Source organism: Bidens hawaiensis, unplaced genomic scaffold (assembly GCF_021521415.1).
Source record: "Bidens hawaiensis isolate Kalapana, Puna unplaced genomic scaffold, B.hawaiensis_p1.1 tig00023913_1, whole genome shotgun sequence".
NCBI classification, from domain to species: domain Eukaryota; kingdom Viridiplantae; phylum Streptophyta; class Magnoliopsida; order Asterales; family Asteraceae; genus Bidens; species Bidens hawaiensis.
In genome coordinates, this window is record NW_027493763.1 from 29,356 (window position 1) to 39,227 (window position 9,872).

At 35.3% G+C, this 9,872-nt stretch overlaps 1 pseudogene across 1 annotated transcript; it reads left to right on the forward strand.

The window, feature by feature from the left end:
* The first annotated feature begins 1,912 nt into the window (after nt 1–1,912).
* Nucleotides 1,913–9,358, forward strand: LOC143568320 (kinesin-like protein KIN-14C; annotated as a pseudogene). The gene is made up of 23 exons (XR_013141558.1): nt 1,913–2,064; nt 2,166–2,323; nt 2,414–2,548; nt 2,611–2,812; nt 2,897–3,036; nt 3,099–3,188; nt 3,282–3,359; nt 3,437–3,547; nt 3,646–3,675; nt 3,774–3,803; nt 3,935–3,979; nt 4,111–4,600; nt 4,683–4,778; nt 4,854–5,033; nt 5,121–5,227; nt 5,499–5,674; nt 6,141–6,296; nt 6,385–6,638; nt 6,764–6,927; nt 7,735–7,987; nt 8,074–8,140; nt 8,215–8,285; nt 9,125–9,358. The product of XR_013141558.1 is annotated as a kinesin-like protein KIN-14C (transcript).
* Nucleotides 9,359–9,872: the final 514 nt, after the last annotated feature.

Here is a 9,872-nt window from a genome sequence, read left to right on the forward strand (position 1 = left end):
ACAACAACAACAACAATAATAATAATAATAAAAATAATAAATTGGTTGTGACTCAATGGTAGAGTACTAACTTTACTAGTGAGAGGTAGACCCTAACTTTACTAGGGGTGAGCACGGTTTGGTTCGGTTCAGTTCGGTTCGGTTATTGGGTGAAATCCAAACCTAAACCTAAACCATCGGTTATTTTATAATACCAACCAATTGGTTTTCGGTTATTCGATTTTTCGATTATTCAGTTTTCGGTTATTTTCGATTTCTGTTTAGGTTATTTTCGGTTTTTTTTTATTGTGAGTAGACATTACAAAAAAAACAAAGAATTCAAAAAAAAAATAGAGTACCTCATACATATTGAATTCAAAATACAAAAATAGACACGTGTTATGTGGAACCAAACAAATACAAAGTTGTTTAAGTAGTAGAGTTTAAAATTCAACAATGTTCTTAATAAAAAAAAAAAAAACTAAAGGTTTCCCGAATCTTTATTCATTGTCTTATTCGTCTTCAAAGTTTAGACCCAGTCTTGATCATCTTCATCACCATCAATGCTAGATTATGTTGGTGTTATGTTTCTGGTCATTACATCTTAAAAAAAAACAAGTAGAAAACATAGGTTCGATTAATCGGTTCGGTTCGGTTTTTTTCGGTTTTATTAAAATGGATAACCTAACCTAAACCCAAAAATCGGTTTTTCGAAAAACTAAAAATTTAACCGCCGGTTAATACTTCGGTTCGGTTTTTTTCGGTTTGGTTATTCGGTTTCAGTTCGGTTAATTCGGTTTTATGCTCACCCCTAAGGTAGGGGGTTCAAACCTCACTACCACCAATTTATATGGGAGATATGAGGGATGACCCTGCCAGGGTTCGAGTCCTGATCTCACCCGGTTTTACCGGCTCCACGCTGTCGTGCCGTTTGGCGGGCGTGGGGGTCAGGTTTTATCCGGTGAATCCCTCAATAGGTGGACCGCTAGGGGCTCCGTCCGTCCGGACTAGTGGCCGACTCGGGCTACCTTTAGCCATTGAGGGCGCGTACGGAGTACCCGACGTTACTTAGTTGGTCGTTCAAAAAAAAAAGTTGATAATAATAATAATAATCGTTTCAACACGTCCGATCAATTTCCATGTATAGCCAGCCTATAGCCAATCAATCATCTGACATCCTCCTGAATTCATGCTTCACGCCCAGAATTCCTTCCAACCATTTCCAGGATCCTAATCCCACCCCAACAAAACATTGATTTGATTTGATTAATCCAAAAAACCCTTTTCTCTCTCTCTTTCTAATTCCCTCCCTTCCTCATCATGTTAGATTCTTCTTGTTTGAATTTTGTGTTTTATATGATGATCATATGATATGATACATGCCGGCCCACCAGTTGTTAGTTTGTTAAATAAAATAAAAACCCTCTAGTAATCTTGAAATCTGTTTTTGTATGCTAACATTTTCTCTTATTGCCTACCTGAACATTATAATTAATCTTTCTCCTACAATTTTATGCATGCATGGTTTCCCCACCCCCAAAGTTCACATAATTTACTCAAATTTAATATGCTTCAATCCTTGTGATATGATGAGATTCTGCCTGGCTCCTTCCAATTGGCATTATAATAACAACAGTAATAATCACAGGTTGCAATGAAGCTTCATTATAAAGAAAATGAACTTCATTTTGCTCTGTGAAGCCAGCCATTGGAGTTCTTGAAATGCTACTGCTCCTTCATTCACTTTAATCACTTCATTGTAAGACCAATTACTTTAACAACATTAAGTAATTACAGTTACCAACACGTTGGAGAGGCTAGGGTTTTAGAAATCATGATACACTTGCAAATGAAGTATATATACATATTGTTTTGCTTTTAAAGATCATGCAAACTTTAATGTTATGTTTCTAAAGCAAGATCATGGGTTTGATCTTTTGGTGCCAGATGGCCAAACCAAGAGCTATCTAGCTAGCTAGCAAATTCTACCTATTATGGATCGTGACACACAAGAGTATGCTAGACTCAACATTTCACATTCATCTCCCAGCAGTGACGTCTTTGAACCTACATCAGCCAATGACGGTAATGTCGAGTTTTCTATATATTATCAATCCTCCATTGATTCTTCATTCTTTTGTTGTGTTATTACTGATTTGTTATGATTATCTTTTATTCTCGATCAGCTAAGACGCGGACATCTGTGATAGAGTGGTTGAACAGCACACTTCCAAATCTTAATCTGCCTGTAAATGCTTCAGATGAGGAGTTGAGAACTCGTTTAGTTGATGGCACTATTCTGTGCCGACTTATGAACCGACTTAGACCCGTGTCTGATATTGAGGTGGGATCTTCTTATTCAGTTTAAACTTGTTAATATATGAAAACACCTTTGAAGTTGAGATTATGTTTTCTTGTTGTATATTATGTTTAGTATGGTAATCCTCATCATTCATCAGAGGCGCATAGAGAAAACGTTAACAAGTTTCTTAAATCTATGGATGAGATGGGTCTACCTCATTTTAATATTTCAGAGCTAGAGAAGGTAATAATAAGTTACATTCTGTATGTATAGACCGATGGAACATGTTTCACCTCTAAGATAGTATGTATTTGAACTGACACATGTAGGGATCCATGAAAATAGTATGTGAAAGCTTGTTAACGCTTAAAGCACATTTCATGCAAAAGATTGTAGCACGTAGTCCTAATGCCATGTCACCAAAAAGTGATTCTTTTAGATGGAAACATATAGATGAACATAGTGGAACTAGTGAGGGTTTCCAAGAAGACACGTCGCCTCGAAAAGTTCACCGGGCTTTACGCAACCCTGGTGCTTTCTATTGATTCCTTTATTTTTATTTTCTTTCTTTATACCTAAATTTACTTAATCTTAGTGTTCTCTTCTTTTGTGTAGAGGCTGCGGGTGCGTTGATGCATCACGCTGGACATAAATTTCATGAAGTTTTTCAGATGAAACATGGTGGCTATTCGGATCTTCCCGCTGCAAAAATCTCAGAATTGATGAAATCAAGCAGTTTAGATGTGATTTTCTAAGTACTTAATATGTCCATTGTCAATATCTCAATATGTATTATTTTTTGTTGACATTTGTATAGTTTCAGATTGCTCCGACACAGTCGCTTCTAAGCATGGTAAATGGGATTCTCGATGAAAGCATGGGCAGAAAGAATGGTGAAATACCTCATGTATGATATCCATATTACACCATGCATGCATATACATACATACATACTATTATATATCTAAAAACATATATACTTTTTTGTATTATATTTCAGCGTGTTTCTTGCCTTTTGAGGAAAGTCGTGCAGGAGATAGAACGGCGCATTTCTACTCAAGCCGAACATTTAAGAACTGTAAGACTGATAATATCTTTTTCTGTTGTTATTTCGTTCCTTCTTTACTAATTTTTTTATTTATTTTCGGCTTGCAGCAAAACAATCTTTTTAAAACTCGTGAAGAGAAATACCAGTCAAGGATTAGAGTCCTTGAAGCCCTTGCAAATGGCACCAGTGGAGAGGCAAAGGTAGTTGTTTTAATGTATGTATGTATGTATGTATGTATGTATGTATGTATGTATGTATGTATATACATGTTTGGTTTCTTCACAATATATTTATTCATTGATTCTTATTGTCACAGGCTGTAATTAACCACTTTGATCACATGAAGGTAGAACGATTTCTATTAATATCTTTAAAATCCATGTTTTGACAAAAAGTAAGTCAGTTTATATGCCATCCTCAATAACTGGATTCTCATTGTTACAGATGATGATGAGCCCATTTGATCAGATAAAGGTAAGGTTCATCTTATTCAAAGGGCATTGTTTAAGTCATTGTTGAATGTTTGAAAACTTTAATAATTGGTCATAGTTGAACAAAGTGGTAAGCTATATGTGACTGTGTTAAGTTTTGGTGGATTGTTGCAGGTTGATGTAACCAGAACTGGAAATAGCAAGGAAGTAGCTTTACAGGCGAGTTCGTGTTTTTTTTTTTTTTACTTTTTCTCAAAAAAAATATTATTACTGATAAATGTTTGCATAGTATGCGATAATTTTAAAAAAATTATGTATCCCTCCAATTTTATTTTTTTTTTAAATTTCAGCCAGATAAGTCGATATCAACAGAGGAAAAGAAAACCGAGGATGAGGATGTGAAGAAGAAAAAAAAGGATCGCAAAAATGCTGAAATTGCAGCTTTGAAGCAAGAACTGGAGAATATGAGAAAAAAACATGAAGACCAAAAAGAAGCTTCTATAAAATCTCAGCTAGATCTTGAGAAGAAACTGAAAGAAGCTGAAAATCGTTTGGCAGAAGCAAAGGTCAACTTTGAAGAGCTTGAAGCTAATTCCCGTTCTAAAATTCAAATGTGGACCAACAAGGAGCATATTTACAAAACACTAACTGAATTCCAACTTGGTGCACTAAAGGTATATACATGTGTGTCACTAATCAATGCATTAATTTTATATGTCATACATGTTATTTTATATCCAACACAAGTTTTGTTTCAGGAATTAAAATTTGATTCTCAGTCGATACGCCAAGAAATTTTAAAAACTCAAAAGGCCTACTCACAAGATGTTGAGCTCATAGGTGAGCATAAGTGGCAAATATGACGGGCCACCGTTACTTTTAATTTTTACCTGCTCTAATGATTAATTATCTTCTTGTTTAGGGACAAAGTTTAAAGTTTTGAAAGATGCATTAGAAAGTTATGATGAAGCTGTTTTAGAAAACCTGAAGCTACATAATGAAATTCAAGAATTAAAAGGTTAATCTTAATATGATACAATTGATATGTAAAGTCTTGCAAGTTTCATCTCACTTATGAGATTTTGGTGAACAGGAAATATTCGGGTTTATTGCCGGATAAAACCGTTTCTTCCTGGTCAAAAGGATAAACAGTCAACCGTTGACTATGTAGGTGATAAGGGGGAGCTAATTGTTGTCAATCCCTCCAAACCGGGCAAAGAAAGCCGTAGATCATTCAAGTATAATAAGGTGTATGGTCCACATGCTACTCAAGGTTTTCTTTAACTTGTACTTCAACTTTTTTCCGTTACATATGAACGTGCCAATTTGAAGTATGTTTCATATCTACTTTCGTGTATAGCTGAGGTATATGGAGATATACAACAACTGGTACGGTCCGTTTTGGATGGATACAATGTGTGTATATTTGCATATGGTCAAACTGGATCGGGAAAAACCTACACGATGGTAGAAAACATTTTCTGTATATGTATTTTTTTTGTTTTATTTGTATAAAAGGAAACCAACCTTGGTCTGATTCTTGTTGTGGTAACCAACCATCTTTGTATTCACCCAAACAAAAAAGCTCAAAGTTTTGAATATTATTGTAATGGGTGGAAGCAAAGATGGTACCGACAGATGAAATGAGACCAAAGTTGAAAACTTCTTTTGTAATACACGTTTATTTCTTTAGTTTTTTACGCGTGGCTGATATTATTCATTGATTTTTTTTGTAAAGAGTGGTCCTGATAAAGGAACTGAAGAAGAATGGGGAGTGAATTATCGAGCTTTAAATGATCTTTTTAAAATTTCACAAAGTAGAAGCACTTATAAATACGAAGTGGGAGTTCAAATGGTTGAAATTTATTTTGAACAAGTTAGAGACTTGCTAGGAGGCGATGCTGCTCCAAAAAAATATCCTTTTATAGGTTTTCTGCTTACTAGATAAAAAATGTTGAAGTGTATTTGAGGTGACAAACTGGCGGACGGGTTAGGTCCGGATCAAAACAGCTGGTTTCTTTAGGGGTCAAAATGGGCCGTGTCGGGCTGTCCAATATTTTATTTGTATTTTTGAATAGTTATTTATTTTGACCGATTTTTAATTTCTTGAATAATAATCTTGCTTTTCAAATTTAATATTTTTGGAGGTTTTACATACTAAAGTTACACTATGTATGACTTTTGGCATGGTTGCTAAATTTGTTTATTTTATCTTTTTGACCCATTAAATTAAAACATAACCCGAATCAACCTACCGTAGGTAAAAAAGTTTGAACTTCCTGGGGATAGAAAATGTTTAATAAGCTGAACAATGTTTACAATCTACTTATTAACTTGGAGGTTGAGATGAAAATGTTGTGTTAATCCTTAACTCGCGAACACTGGGGATTTTAGCAACGGCTAGTTTAGCTGTCCCGGATGCTGACATGCGTGAGGTTAGTGACCAGTCTGATGTGTTGAGAGTAATGGAGATTGGGTTTAAAAACAGAGCTAGAAGTTCTACTTCCATGAATGAAAGAAGCAGCAGATCACACAGGTCTTGTATTAATAATCAGTGTGTCAAAGATATACTTTCAGCTAAAACAATAATAATAATAATAATGATTTTGTTTATGATTTGATAGTGTTGTTACGATCCATGTTCATGGAACGGATCTGAAGAGCGGCACGTCTATAAACGCTGGTCTTCATTTGGTGGATCTTGCTGGAAGTGAAAGAATAGACCGCGCTGAGGTGGTTGGGGACCGGCTCAAGGAAGCGCAGCATATAAACAAATCTTTAGCGGCTCTTGGTGATGTCATCTTTGCATTGGCTCAGAAAAGTCCTCATGTTCCATTCAGAAATAGCAAGCTTACTCAAGTCCTTCAATCCTCTCTAGGTAACTCTCATATCAATCTCTTTCTACTTTTAACTTCACATTCATTTCTATGTTGAATCGGATTTTATAATAGTTCACAAAAGCATCTTTGATGTGTTGTTTACAGTCTTTACTCGTTGGTACAGGTGGTCAAGCAAAGACACTTATGCTTGTGCAGTTGAATCCAGAAGCTGCTTCATATGCAGAAAGTTTAAGTACGTTGAAGTTTGCTGAGCGGGTCTCTGGAGTGGAGCTTGGACCCGCTCGTAGTAGCAAAGAGACCAGTAATGTCAAGGAGCTCATGGAACAGGTAATTTGTTAGGCCTGGAAAATTGGGCAGGTTCGGGTTATAATAAAGTTAGAACCAGGTCAAAACAGGTTTCAAAATAAAATAAGTTCAGGTCAATCTCGGCCGTTTCGAGTAAGTACATTTGGTTTGTGTTATAATGAGTTTGTTTTTTAATTCAATAATGAGTATTAATCAATTCACCGATAAAATATATATATTCGTTTACATGATTCAGTTTAGAAAGTAAGTTACCCACCCCGACCTCATGCTAAAATGAGTTGCTTTAGAAAAAAGTACCCACTTCAATCCCACCCATGCCACCGGTGGGGGTGGATTGTTGATGTCGGCGGGGGTGGCAGAGGCACAGTGTCGTTGTGGTCCTTGGTGGTGCTAACCTATTTTCACCTTTGTTAAGTTAAAAGTTTTATGTTAGTTAAACGTTCTAACCAGTTGGCTAATTTTAGGTGCTAAGTTTAGGTAAGCCAGTCTGACCCGTTGACTAAGTTGAGGTGACCCAGATGAACACATATACAATTTAGTTTTACCCAAACTAACCCATTATTTGAACAATGGTTGCCACCTCCATTTATTTTAATTCACTTTGCATGTTTCTTATTACTATACTGTATAAAACGTGTTAAATAATAAACCGTTACAATCAAAGCATTAGATTAATATCATAATAGGCCTTATTGGACAGTATATAAATATAGATTGGTATTTGACAGTATATTATAATATGAGTTACCTGCCTCTATTGTAATTGTATCCTTTTACTCAATATAAATATATTTTTTCGTGATTTTCTTGTATTCGTGAAATGATCAGGTAGCCTCACTTAAAACCATAATTACAAAAAAGGACGAGGAAATTGAACGGTTACAAGCAGCTAGAGAAAAGAAAGCCTCTCACCCACCGAGTGTTGGACAACGGTCATTGAGGTACGGGTCTTCATCACCGAATTCTAAATTAGGAAACAGCATCAAGAGAACCGAAAGCATTCGTGGCCGTATGTCTTTGGATGGGTACGGTTATAAACCAGTCAGAAAGGGGCAGTCACCGATATCAAGTCACGGGGAAGGTCAGAATTGCTAATGTTTGGTCAAATGTGGAGAGTGTGTGTAACTGATAATAATAATAATAATTCTTATGTTTTTGTGGGAACAGACACGGATAGCTCGTTTGATGGCAGCCCGTCTCGTGATGGTTCTAAATCATCCCATAACTCAAACAAGTAAGTAAGATTGCTGGTGATGCATGCATGTTTTAAACATTCTTAAGTAAATCTTAAAATAAAATGATTTGCAGGCCAAAGACAGGCAGTAGAATTTCTCGCCCGCTGACAAAAGTAACCAAGGATCTTCCTAAAGCTGCAAAAGGTACACAATCATCTAAACTCACGTGGTACTCTTAACATTGTTTAAGACCAATTAGTTGCAAGCATTTATAAAACTATTTTGTTAAACCTGGCTCATGCTCAGCTCCTTGAACTTACGAGAGCTCGAGCTTAGCTGCTTGTTTATGTTATATTAAACAGTTCTTATTTATAATTATTATTAGGCTTGAGCTTGATAACTGAAGCTTGCCCGTTTATCAAATAAGCTTATTTTTAGGCTCAAGTTTGTTTAAGTTCGGTTGTTTAGGGAGCAGATCTCGAGTAGCAAACGAACCGTTTTGCACCCTTACATTTAAGCAACACTTAATTGAGCCAGTAAATAGTATTTTTGCAAAAACATAAGGATGATGGTTGACTTGTTTAAGGTCGGGCCTGCATTATGCCCGGCCTCTTTAGGCCCCCATTGGTTGTACTTCAGTCCTAATGTAAGGAAGATAATAGGCAATAATATCTAATCCTAAAGCCTGCATGTACCAAAAATTCTCTCTTTGGTATTTTTAATAAGTAATGTAAACTATAATGCAAAACTTTATTTTTCTATGCTTCATGACCTTTTTTAACATTTTTAAAAAGTTTGTCTATAAAGTGCAGTTACTAATAGTATTAGTTCTAACTTCTAAAATTTCTTGTTTTGATTCAAACATGTTTATGAATTTTATCTTAGGAAACAGGTTTTGCTAATTAATATTCAAATGCCAAAAAGAAAACATACTAAATGAAATACGTGATTATTGGGCCTTGTCTACAATATCAAAATGTAGAATAGTCTTAATCTGGAATTGTATTTTTACTAATTGCATTTGTTAATATTCTTTCTTACAGGCATGTTTAAGTCAACAAGCGGTAGCAGTTTGACCGCCAAAAGTCCTTCAAAGAGATGGTCATAACTCTTTATACTCACTCTCTTTTTTTCTCCTTCAACTTTTGAAATACTAATAAAATGAAAATAATGACATGTATAGGTGAAAATGCAAGAATGAGCCATTGAGGACTTATGAAGCGTATACAATTGGATCAAGCTTGGATTTGAAAAGGGTGAGTATGACGAATTTTCAAGTCAAAATGAGTTTCAGCAACGGTTAATCAACTGAAAGTAAACTTATTTTGAAATTTAAATAGTAACCGGTGAGTTTGATAATATTGTAACTTTACGAGAATGTACGCATTCGAGCATTTGTATACGCATGATAAGTAACACAAAACTAGATAAACCTAGATGTAACATACATAAGAGTTAATCGTTTGTAAGTAATCACAAAGCTAGATAAGTTTAATTGTGTAATAAATAACTTGATCATTGTAAGTAGCCACAAGACGAGATAAGCTTAGTGGTGACGTATAGATGAGGTACTTGTCGATGGCCAATATAAAGGTACATAAGTTTGGTGGTAAACTCGGATCAACTGTTAACAAATACGTAATCAAAAGCTATGATAGTTAACACGGTGATGAGCTTATTAATTGTAAGTCCCTTTTTACGTAGTAGTCGAATAAGAGGTTGATGTTTCTTGGCAAGAAATAAATCAAATTTCAAAGAAATTGGGAATGAAGATGGTTTGTATATTGAAAG